This window comes from Chlorocebus sabaeus, chromosome 11 (genome assembly GCF_047675955.1).
Source record: "Chlorocebus sabaeus isolate Y175 chromosome 11, mChlSab1.0.hap1, whole genome shotgun sequence".
In the NCBI taxonomy this organism is placed as follows: Eukaryota; Metazoa; Chordata; class Mammalia; order Primates; family Cercopithecidae; genus Chlorocebus; species Chlorocebus sabaeus.
In genome coordinates, this window is record NC_132914.1 from 102,654,504 (window position 1) to 102,667,509 (window position 13,006).

Here is a 13,006-nt window from a genome sequence, read left to right on the forward strand (position 1 = left end):
GTGTGTGTGTGTTTGTGTGCGTGTGCATGGGTGTGTATGTGCACTAGTGATGGAGAAATATACCTGTCCCAGGACTCAGGTTTGGTATCTACTTGAGTTGCCATCACACAGTCCTGTTATCCTGTATGACTGTGTAGATAAGCTTTCATGAGGAGCCTAGGCATTTTTTTTTTTTTTTTTTTTTTTTTACATTTCTCAACTTTTATTGTGGGCCCTTCAACCATTTTTGCTGCTGGGTTTCATATTTTCGGACTGTTTCACGGATCCACAGGACGCATCTTGAGACATGGTGTAGACACCAGGCTGATCAGGCTGCCCACATGGGAAGTCTCCCCAGGAGATGATGCCATACAGTGTTCTATTACAGACCGGGGGGCCCCCAGAGTCACCCTCACGGGAGTCTTTGCCACCCTCTTTTGTGCTGGCACACAACATGTTGTCAGTGATCTTTCCTGGGTGGATTTGATGACACTCCTCATCTGAGCCAAGTTGGATGTTGGCACATTGTAGAGTTTTGGGGTAATTCACCTGGGGGCTGGTGGTGGTGCCCCAGCCAGACACCCGACAGGTGGTGCCAGGGGTTAGGCAGTTGTTGTGGGAAAGGGGCAGGGTTTGGATGTAGCCTGTGAGCTGGACCAGGGACTGCAGCTCCAGAAGCATGATGTCATGGTCGTGGTTTGAGTGGGTGGGGCTTCTCCGGTATGCAAGGTGGGGGATAGAGTGGACAACTTCCCTCACCTGCTCACCAGCTTCCACACGCCCTAGGGCATGCTTGCCTAGGTAAACTTTGAGCCCATCGTTCAGACAGTGTGCGGTAGTGAGGACCCATTTGGGGTGGACCAGGACTCCTCCACAGAGTAGCCCCCTTGCACTAGTAGGGCTGCCTGCCAGGGCTAAGAGTAGAGGAAGCAGGTGTAGCCACCTGGGAGAAACCCATTGGTCCCATTGGTGTTGAGAACCTTGGAAGACTCCTACGAGATACCTCCTGACAAGGCCGCGGTCAGGGATGCGATCACTAGGGCCAGGGGCCACATGGCTCCAGGATCAGGAGGGAGCCTTGGCATTTTAAAGTCACATTCACTGGTAGGATGACCCAAAGAAGCAATGCCCCAGTACTGACTTCTGATCCCCTGTCTGAGAACTAGAGTCCTGTCCTGAGATGGAGTATCAACTATGGAACACTGATTTCCTGTGTTAGTCACCAAGTCATAGCTCACTTTCTTGGCGTGCAATGTTTTGCCTATAGGGGACCTACTCTTGCGTCTCTGAAGCTCAATGTTCCTTTTTCCGTCTCCCCAGTTTGTCCATCATGAGTTCCAGTTAATAAGGCAAACATTGCCTTTGGCTTCTTTACAGGGCCTTCTAGTGCTCTCTCTTGTCTGGTTCTACTCTCCTTCCTGGGCATATGGGATAACTTTGTTTCCCAGCCACTTTGTACTCAGGTGTGCCACAGATTAGTTCTAACCAATGAAATGTGAATGACACCAATGCATGTCACTCATAGGCCAAAATATTTAAGAGCCAGTGTACCATCATCTAAATTCTTTCTCTTCCCTCAACATGTAGTAAGTGCTCAGAAAATGACAACCATTGGGATTATGATGCAATGGAGAAATGTGAAGACATTCCTTGCTAAAGGGATGGCTTGAGAAAATATCTGGAAGCAAGAATAGGGTTATTTGTTGCCTATTTAGAGAATGGAAAGAGATCAACTTAAATAGAGCAGAAGAGTGAGCAAAGTAGAAGGGAATGATGTTGAAAGTGTCTAGAACCATGAACCTGGGTTGGATTTCTACCCTTCCCCCATTAGCTGTATGTCCTTGGACAAGTTAGTTAGCCTCTCCAAGGATTGGGTTCCTCATCTGTGATGTGAGGGGAATATATGATACATATACAGAGTATTCTGAGTACTAATATGGCAAAATTGCTTTATAAGCCAAACAATGTTAAAACAAACTAAACAACACCTCTCCATTACATTTTATAACATTGTAGAAGGATGAGTATGAATTTTGCCTCAAATTAGCCCATTCCTTTCATCCATCAAGGCATCCTTTCATCCATCCATCCACAATATTTGAATACTCACTACATATGAAGCACTGCAAGCAATGGTGAGTCTTGATAGCGAGAGAAAGACAGAGAGAGAGAGAGAATGAGTGAGAGCACATGTATGCTTATGTATGTATTAGGTTGACCTGTTAGATTGAACTGTCTCAGTTTTCCTGGAACTGAGGAGTTTCCTGAGACATGGGACTTTCATGCTAAATCCAGGAAAGTCCTAGGCAAATTGGGATAAAATGGTTATGTGAGTGTGCGTGTGTGTGTGTGTGTGTGTGTGTGTGTGTGTATGTGCTGATACTTTGAGAAATTTTGGCACTGAGATATAGGATGATTTTGCAACAGGGAGAAACTAAAGACAGTTCATTAGGAGAATATTTCAGTAGTTTCGGTATGAGGTGATGAAGCCTAAATGGGGAGACTGGGAGAGGCAGGAATGGAAAAGAGGTTGACAGCCATCAGTGATGTTTTAAAGCAAAATTCATCAGGGTCTCCAAATGGATCAGAAGCATCCCAGACGATTGCTTATGTCTGCTTATTGCATCGAAGTGAACCATTTGTTAGCCATCGAAAGAAGTATTAAAGTGATACATGGTTTCAAAAGTTCCTAAAGGTATGCTAAATAATTTAAAAACTAAGTTCCAATTTTCTCTCTCATTCAAGGTTTTTGGGAAAGAAGATGGGTTGGGAATGGGAGGGGTTGGGGAGGAGAGTAGAGCCCTGGAGGAATGATTAGTACCCTGTGTTCCTCGGCCAATCCCAGCTGTGCTGATCCCTGCCTGGAGCAACAGGACACAGAGCCCTTGCCAGGATGCTGCTCTGTTCTCACTAATGGTAGCAGAGAGGCGGAGATAGGCAGGCCGCATGTCCTGTCCCTGCCCTCCCCTTTACTCCACAAAGCCTGGCTATTCCAGCCTGTATCTGAGCATCAGACTTCAGTGCAGGATTGAGGATAACTAACAGGGAGGCCCTTTGAAATTGTGTGCTAATTATTATTAATAATATTCCCACCCTAGGAAAAAGCCCTCAGGGAGTTAAAACTCTTTACCTGCTGTTGGGCTCAATGGGAATCCCCATTTCCTAACATTAACCCTTTGTCCCAGGTAAGGCCTCTCTGAGTACATAATTCTTCTGTTGTGTTCTCTATGTCCAACTTTCAGAAAACTTCTGCTCACACAAGCAATCCTTCCTTTCCAAGTGGACCACTTCCTTTGTCTGAATTATTGAGAGAAATTGCCCTGGAGCATTGCTCCAGTGGTAAGTCCACAGTTGTCCTCAGGTATTGTGTTTTTAGCACAGCCTGGGGAAGAGTGGGGTGTGGTAGGGCTGGTTGAGTCTTAATACTCTAAGCCCCATGGTGAAGTCCATGGTGGTCCTCGGCACCCATAGGAAGTATAGTTGGAGGTCCCCACACCAGTGTGAGTTGTAGCCTAGACTCTTTCATTCTTCTGATTTTCCAGTTAGTAATTGTTGGAATCCTCCCACCTCAAACACCACATACACACCCAACACACACGCGCACACACACACACACACACCCTTCACAAGAACCAATGCAAATTCTCAATTATAGTATAGTCAAATCTCAAATGGTAGCAAAGCATCTTTCCCGTGATGAAGTTCCTGCCCATTTTCCTTGACTGGCTTTCAAATGATATGCTTTCAAAGCATAATCAGGAAAAGATAAGGCTTCATGAATGGTCTGCAGGACTGTTTCTGGTGATCTTCAAATTATGCTCCCATCTGCCAGGTGCAGTGGCTCACGCCTGTAATCCTAGCACTTTGGGAGGTTGAGGGGGGCAGATCACTTGAGGTCAGGAGTTTGAGACCAGCCTGGCCAACATGGTGAAATGATGTCTCTCCTAAAAATACAAAAATTAGCTGGGCATGGGAGCATGTGCTTATAATCCCAGCTACTCAGGAGGCTGAGGCGGGAGAATCGCTTGAACCCGGGAGGTGGAGGTTGCAGTGAGCCGAGATTGTGCCACTGCACTCCAGCCTGAGTGACAGAGCAAGACTCTGTCTCAAAAAAGAGAAACAGAAATTATGCTCCCTCTAGCCTACTGGAAATAAAAAAACATGCCATCCTGAGCTTCACAAAGACCCAGGGGAAGCTTTGGAATTACCATTAACAAGAGCCCAATTATATTCTTAGGGGCCATTTTCTTCCTCTCTTTCTGGAAAAGGAAGCTGATTATGTCATTTATCCAGCTACGTAACTGGGTCCATTCACCTTTATCATCTTTATGCATATCTGACTGCAAAGAATCACAGTACTAGTCTTATTAGACACTTAGGTGTTTAGGCTTATGTTAATCATTCTTAACCTGACATAATTCCCCTAAGCCTATTAAAATGGTCATTTATGTGGCTTTAAGTTTACCAACACAATAGTTCATCTAAGTTTCAAACAACAACAAGAAAAACAATACTGATGTTCAGAGAAATGGACTCTTAATGTCTCTCAGCTAGTAAATGATTATTGATTGGGAATAATTGATCAAACACTTTTGCAAGTATCCTAAGAACTATTCTCTGTTTAACCTAGAGCAAAGAGCTTCCTATTCTTCTTGGAGCAAATAACAATTATTTTGCAAACAAGATTAGAGAAGATTTAAAAATGGGAAAATGGTTGCGTTGGAATTTGTTTTTTATTTTCTGCTCCATGAGACACTCCCCCTTCCCCTGCACTATTCAATCTGTAAGTCAGAAAGAGAGTTCAGCTTGCTGATCTGTGAGTTATTGAAGTTTTGGCTTAGAAAGGAAATCTGATCTCTGTCTAAGTGGCACTAATGTGTGGGCTGAGAGCTGCTACTGTAAATTCAACAAGGGATTCATTAATGCTGTGAGCCTCCTGGAGCACTGTAGATGGGTGACCTCTGAAATAAAAGCATAATAAGAAAAAGATAAGGCTTCATGCATGATCTGCAAGACTGTTTCTGGTGATCTTCAAGATATCTTAAGTCAGGACTACTTAGGGCTAGAAAGCCAGGAATTGGGGGTTGGAGGGAGGGGCGGGGGAAGACCACCCAAAGTTTCAATGATATCATACAATTGATTCTTGGCTTTTTAAAACTCTTTGGAAAATCTCTCTCTTTTTTTTCTCATTCTCACACTATTTTCTTTGCTGAGAAAAACAGAGTGCTGTTTTTGAAATTTTGATGATGTAGTCAACAAAGCTTGTAAATTGCTTATGGGAAGACATAGCTGGAAAATACCAGTTAGAATCCTACAGGGAGACCCAGTTGTTGGGGTGTCAGGCAGCTTTGTCAGATTCTGACTTTGACATGGGTTATGGGGTTGGGGATGTAGAGGGATAATGGGGTTGCCAGCGTAGCCTTCTTGGAGTTTCCTCTCGTGATATCAAAGCTCCCCTGACCACAAGATATATTGTTTTTATTGCAAATTGACTTTGTGAGTTTGAATTTCAGGTCAACTAAGCCATGCACCCCTTAACAAAGGGGATACATTCTGAGAAATGTGTTGTTAGGTGATTTGATTTGTGCAAACATAATAGAGTGCATTTACACAGACATAGATGGTATAGTCTAGTCTATTATACACCTAGGCTATATGATATGGCCTATTGCTCGTAGGCCACAAATCTGTAGAGCATATTACTGTATTGGACACTATAGGCAACTGTAACACAATAGTAAGTATTTGTGTATGTAAACATAGAAAAGGTAAAGTAAAAATATAGCATAAAAGATAAAAATTATATACCTGTTTAGGGCATTCCCCATGAATAGAGCTTGCAGGACTGGAAGTTGCTCTGGGTGAGTCAATGAGTGAGTGGTGAGTGAATGTGAAGGCCTAGGACATTACTGTACACCACTGTAGACTTTATAAACACTGTACACTTAGGCTACACTCAATTTTTATAAAAATATTTTATTTCTTCAATAATAAATTGACCTTAGCTTCCTGTAGCTTTTAAATTTATAAACATTTAAATTTTTGAAAACTTTTTGACTCTCTCATAACACAGCTTAAAATACAAAAACATTGTATAGCTGCACAAGACTATTTTCTTTATATCCTTATTCAATAAAGTTTTTCTATTTTTGATTTTTTTAACTTTTAAAACTTTTTTTAAATTAAAAACTTAAGACATAGGTACAAACATTAGACCAGACCTGCACAGGGTCAGAATCATCAAGACGTCGCTAAGCAATAGATATTTTTCAGTCCCCTTATAATCTCATGGGACCACTGTTGTATTTGTGGTCCATTGTTGACCAAAACAGTGTTATGTGTTGTATTGTGAGAGTAGGTTTGTTATTGTCTTAGTCCTTTTTCTGCTGCAATAACAAAATATCAGACTGGGTAATTTATAAATAAAAGAGATTTATTTGGCTTATCATTCTGGAGCCTGGGAAGTCCAAGATTGAGGGGTTGCATCTGGTGAGGGCCTTCTTGCTACATCAAAACATGGCAGAAGACATTACATGGCAAGAGAACAAATGTGTGTGAGAGATAAATGTGGGCCAAACCTCATCCTTTTACCAGAAACCCACTCCCATGCGAACTAACCCACTATTGTGATAACTGCATTAATTTATTCATGGGCTACTCACCTCTTGTCTCACCTCTCAATACAGTTATAATGGAAATTAAATTTCAACATGGGTTTTGGAGGGGATATTCAATCCATGGCATTTCCACTCCTGATCCCCCAAAACTCATACCCTTCTGACATACAAAATACATGCATTCCATCCCAAAGGTCCCAAAAGTTTTAACTCATTTCAGCAACAACTTTAGTCTAGAGTCTCATCTAAATCAGATATAGGTGAGACTCAAGACATGATTCATTCTGAGTCAAATTTCCTCCAGTTGTGAGCCTGTGAACTAAAAACATGTTGTCTACTTTCAAAATACAATGGTGGGACAGGCATAGGAAAGACATTCCCATTCCATTCCAAAGGGGGAAATAGGCAACAAAAGGGGTAACTGAACCCAAGTAAGTCCAAAACCTAACAGAAAACATTTTCCCTGGAGAATGTTGGGTAATCATAGCCTTTGACTTTGTATTCTACATCCTGGCCACACTGGGGTGCGGGTTTAGCCCACAAGGCCTCAGGCAGCCCTGCCCCCATGGCTTTGCTAGGCTCAGCTCATATTTGAGCTCTCTTTGGTTGGGGTCTTGTGCCTGCAGCTTTTTAAGGCAAGCATTGCATGCTGGTAGTGCTACAGTTCTGGGGTCTCTGAGGTGGTTTTGCTCCCATGGCTCCACTGGGCATTGCCTTAGTGAGGACTCTCTGTGGTGACTTTGACACCATATTTCTGCTTGGCATTGCTCTAGTGGGAACTCTGCTGTAGCTGTGCCCAAGTGACAAGCCTCTACTTAGTCCCCCAGGCTGTTTACAAAATCATTTGAAATCTAGATGGAGGCCACCATGGCTTCGTAGCTCATCCACTCTGCACATCTACAGAATTAGCACCATGAGGATGCAACCAGGATTTAATCCTTGAGTCCTCTAGGGCTGTGGCTTGAGACATACTAAGGCCCACTTGAACGATGGCTGGAGTGGCTGAGGGATGCTAAGGGAATGTGGGGAGCAGAGTCCTGAGGCAGCCCTGGATAGTGAGCCCATGGAAGATGTCCTGGGCTTGTCCCCGAAACCATTCTTCCTTCCTAGAGCTTTGCCTGTGATGGGAAGGGCAGCCTCAAAAATGTTTGAAATGTCTTTGGGGTCTTTCTTCCATTGTCTTGATGAATAGTACCTGGCTCCTTTCTAGCCATTTTAATCTCTTGAGCAAACAGTCTCTTGGCCACACCCTTATTTTTCTTTCCCTGACATGCTTTTTAATCTTTACATGGCCAGGCTTTGAATGTTCTGAATCTTTTTGTTCTGCCTCTATCTTATTTTATTGATTTTTATTTTTTGAGATGGAGTCTCGCTCTGTCGCCCAGGCTGGAGTGCAGTGGCGTGATCTTGGCTCACTGCAACCTCCGCCTCCTGGCTTCAAGCGATTCTTTTGCCTCAGGCTCCTGAGTAGCTGGGACTACAGGTGTGCGCCACCATGCCCGGCTAATTTTTGTATTTTTAGCAGAGATGGGATTTCACCATATTGGCCAGGCTGGTCTCGAACTCTTGATCTTGTGATCCACCCTCCTCAGCCTCCCAAGGTGCTGGGATTACAGGGGTGAGCCACTGTGTCTGGCCGCCTCTATTTTAAAGTTCATCTTTATTTCTTTCCTCTCACATCTCACTGTATATGGTTAAAAGTAGCCATGCAGCAGCCTGTCAGCCTGAATGCTTTGCTGCATAGATATTTCTTCCACTAGATATTCTAGTTGATCTCGCTTAAGTTCTGCATTTTGTAAAGACCTAGGACGTGGACATAATTTCGCTAAGTTACTTGCTACTGCATAACAAGGATGGCCTTTACTTCAGTTTCCAACACGTTGTTCCTCGGTTCTGTCTGATACCTCATCAGAATGGCCTTTACTATTTGTATTTCTATCAACATTTTGGTGATGACCACTTAAGTAATCTCTAAGACATCTCGGAATATTTTTGGTCTTCTTGTCTTCTTCTGAGCCCTCACTGAAATTGCCCTTAACACTTTGTTCATAGCAATCTAGGATTTTTCTAGCCCACTCCTCCAAATTCTATCAGCTTCTACACATAACCCAGTTCCAAAGCTGCTTCTACGTTTTCAGGTATTTGTTATAGTAACAGCTCCACTTCTCTGTACCAGTTTTCTGTCTTAATTTGTTTTCTCCTACTATAACAGAATATTGAAGACTAGGTAGTTTATAAAGAACAGAGATGTATTGCTTACAGTTCTGGAGGGTGGGAGGTATAAGGTGGAGGGACTCATATCTCGCAAGGGTGGTCATGCTGCATCATCCCATGGTAGAAGGCAGAAGGGCAAGAGAGCATGAGGGAGAGGAGAGAGAGAGGGAAAGAGAGAGAGACAGAGAGAGAGAAAAAACAAGAGAGAGCTGAACACACTTTTATAACTGCTTCAGCTTTAATGTCATTCCAATTCTCAGGTTGAAATTTATTGCCATTCTAACAATATTCAGAGGTGGGACTTTAAGAGGTGATTAAGTCATAAAGACCCAATCAATGGGGTGAATCAATCTTGCAGTGGTTGGAACTTTGATGTCTTTCATTGAGCTCCCTGATGCTGAGTTTATAATTTTATTTTTTAGGATTAAGAAACTCTTCTTAGGTGCCCAAATTGGAAAAAAAAATGTATATGGTTGATGGAAATCTTTTTTTACTAGCACTGCTATTTACCTCTCTGTTCTTGTCATATTTGTTGTCTATCAGGAAGAGAAAATTCCTGGGGAAGTGGACAAGCATAGGTGCTGAAATAAGCCCTTTCCTTAAGCAGGCCATGGGGACTGAGAAGTTCAGTTCAAAACAGAGCACTATAAACCTCCAATGGTCCTCATTTCTTAATGCTTATAAGAAAATCTGAAATATTCAGACTCCAAAATCTTTTTTCTAAGATATTACTTGGCCAAAGCAAAATTTTAAATAACCTTAAATCAATCTCTCTCTTTAGACCCTCCTGAATCACAATTTTAACCTAATAATAGCCTTTATGCTACTACTCTTCCCAAATCCTATACTCTTCCATTTCCTTTGGCCTCATTTATCCCTCTGATTTGCTCTTCCTCCCTCTAGGCTCTCCTGCATCAACTTAAGCTCCATTGTCTCTTGGAGTTAAATCTCCCTCAGAGCAGACAAAACCCTCATCTATTGACTTCAAACCCTGGTCTCAGTCTTAGCTGAGAACCATTGTCAAAAGACTTTTCAAAGCCCAGACAGGATGGGGAGAAATTTGCAGAGGAATGGCTGGGCACAGTGGCTCACACCTGTAATCCCAGCACTTTGGGAGGCCGAGGCGGGCAGATCATGAGGTCAGGAGATTGAGACCATCCTGGCTAACACAGTGAAACCCTGTCTCTACTAAAAATATGACAAATTAGCCCGGCGTGGTGGTGGGCGCCTGTAGTCCCAGTTACTCAGGAGGCTGAGTCAGGAGAATGGCCTGAACCCGGGAGGTGGAGCTTGCAGTGAGCCGAGATTGCGCCACTGCACTCCAGCCTGGGTGACAGAGCGAGACTCTGTCTCTCAAAAAAAAAAAAAAAAAGAAATTTGCAGGGAGCTTAAAATTACCTTATAAATGTATAATACAGGACTCACTAATCTTATCAATAAGTTCATGTGCTAGTTGCTAGTGATAATCTTACATGCTAAGGACTGGGTAGATAGAGCAGGGTTGGAAGCTCTCAAGAATGATTTAAAGGACCCTGGCTTTTACAGAAAATCAGAGGGCCTTAGAAAAGCTGTAAATGTTCCATAAGCTCTTTTGTAGTCCAACCCAAAGTCTTCTCTGTGAAGGCAGATTAGACTCTAATCCAGTCGGAAGCAAGGAAAGGATGAGTTCTTTGGAGACTTCAGAGATAGTTCTTTATATCTTTAGACACCATTTAGGAGAAGATCCTGAAGCAGATGCATCCCTGGCTCTCCTTTAACTTTTCACAAATAAATATTGCCAAGTCAGAAGTTGGGTATTTAACACATAAGAATAGACTAGAATAGGAAATGACTCTACTGCCAGAACTCCCAATTCCTTGCTGAGTGCTTTGAAAAGAGCTTAGGACAAAAACAAAGTGGAAATCTGAATCAGTTTATGGCCTTACCAATAAAACATCTGGATGCTCCCACATTAGTCATTCAACTCCAAAGGAGGGAGTCTCTTAATAAAGATAGTAGTACATATTAAAAAAAAAAAAAAAAAAAAAGACATTGCAAAAAGAATTGCCCTGTCTTGGCTAAAAAACAACAGAGAAAATACAGTCTTCCTTTGGTATCCATGAGGAATTGGTTTCAGGATACAAAAATTTGCAGATGCTCAAGTACCCAGTATAAAGTGGTGTAGTAATTGCATATAATCTACATATAACCTCCTATATACTTTAAATAATCTCCAGATTACTTAGAATAACTGAATTAGTCCGTTTTCACACTGCTATAAAGAACTTCCTTGAGACTGGGTAATTTGTAAAGGAAAGAGATTTTATTGATTCACAGTTCCACATGACTGGAGAGGCCTCAGGAAACTTACAATCATGGCAGAAGGCAAAGGGGAAGCAAGCACTTTCTTCACAAAGTGGCAAGAGAGAGAAGAAAACCAGCAAAGGAGAAATGGTCAACACTTGTAAAATCATCAGCTCTCATAAGAACTCACTTACTATCATGAGAACAGCATGGGGGAAATCGCCATTGTTATCCAATCACCTCCCACTAGGTCCCTCCCTTGACACATGGGGATTACAATTTGAGATGAGATTTGGGTGAGGACAAAAGGTCAAACCATATTATTTCCCCCCTGGCCCCTCCAAAATCCCATGTACTTCTCACATTTCAAAACAGTCATGGCTTATGAACAGTCCTCCAAAGTCTTAACTCATTCCAGGATCAACCCAAAAGTCCAAGTTCAAAGTATTATCTGAGACAAGGCAAGTCCCTTCCACCTATGAGCCTATAAAATCAAAAGCCATTTAGTTACTTCCTAGATACAATGGCATTACAGGCATTGGAAAATGCTTCTATTCTAAATGGGAGAAACTGGCCAAAACAAAGGGGCTACAGGCTCCATGCAAGTCTGATAGCCAACAGGGAATTGATTAAATCTTAAAGCTCCAAAATAATCGTTTTTGACTCCATGCCTCACATCCAGGGCACGCCAATGCAAGGGGTGGGCTTGCATGGCCTTGGGTAGCTCATTCATGGGCTGGTGTTCACTGCCTGCAGCTTTTCCAGGTGCATGGTGCAAGCTGTTGGTGGATCTACCACTCTGAGGCCTGGAGGACAGTGGCCCTCTTCTCACAACGTCACTAGGTAGTGTCCCAGTGAGGATTCTGTGTAGGGACTCCAATTCCCCATTTCTCTTTTGCACTGCCCTAGCAGAGGTTCTCCATGAGGGCTCTAGCCCTGCAGCAGACTTCTACCTGGACATCCAGGAATTTCCATACAGTTTCTGAAATCTAGGCAGAGGTTCCCAAATTTCAATTCTTTGTTTATTTATTTATGTATTTATTTTTTTACTGAACTTTCACACCTCTTATAAGCATGAATAAAGAGACCTAAGGAAAGGGAAAAAATTCAAAATCCAGGATTCCCTTGAAATGAAGATCTAGTGGTCTCTTTTTCCTAGAGGACAAATCAATGAGACAATAAATAAATAAATAACCTTTATATTATAGGTGAAGGCAATAAGCAGTAAAACAAGGAAACAAGGTCATCAAAATTGAACACATTTTGCTAAGATTCTAACACATTTTATAGCTTTTCAGGACCATTTACACATACCACAATCTTCTTTTTCACTTAACAAAAACATATCTTATTAACTTGCATAAAAACATGTACCTCTCTGCTAAGATTATTCCTAATGGAGTCTCATGGATGAAGCTGGAAACCATCATTCTGAGCAAACTGTCGCAAGGACAGAAAACCAAACACTGCATGTTCTCACTCATACCTGGGAATCGAACAATGAGAACCCATGGTCACAGGGTGGGGAACATCACACACTGGGGCCTGCCAGGGGATAGGGGGAAGGGGGAGAGATAGCATTAGGAGATATACCTAATGTAAATGATGAGTTAATGGGTGCAGCACACCAACATGGCACATGTATACCATGTATACATATGTAACAAACCTGCACGTTGTGCACATGTACTCTAGAACTTAAAGTAAAATAATAATTAAAAAAATAAAAAAGAGAATAGCAAGCAATTTAGACAATGCCATGAAGGCCACTGCAGGGTACCAGAATTACACCCCAAAATATGTCACTTTGGCTTAAGAATTATTTTGAGCTGAAGGAAACTGAGAAATAGCAGGCACAGGAAGAATTCTCTGCTCTCCCCTTTTTTGCTTAAAAGCAGGACTTACATTTCCCT

General features: G+C 42.3%; 1 pseudogene; it reads right to left on the reverse strand.

Annotated features, from left to right (window-relative positions):
• Positions 1 to 202: 202 nt before the first annotated feature.
• Positions 203 to 1,317, reverse strand: LOC103239015 (kallikrein-13 pseudogene; annotated as a pseudogene).
• Between the last annotated feature and the right edge of the window lie 11,689 nt (positions 1,318 to 13,006).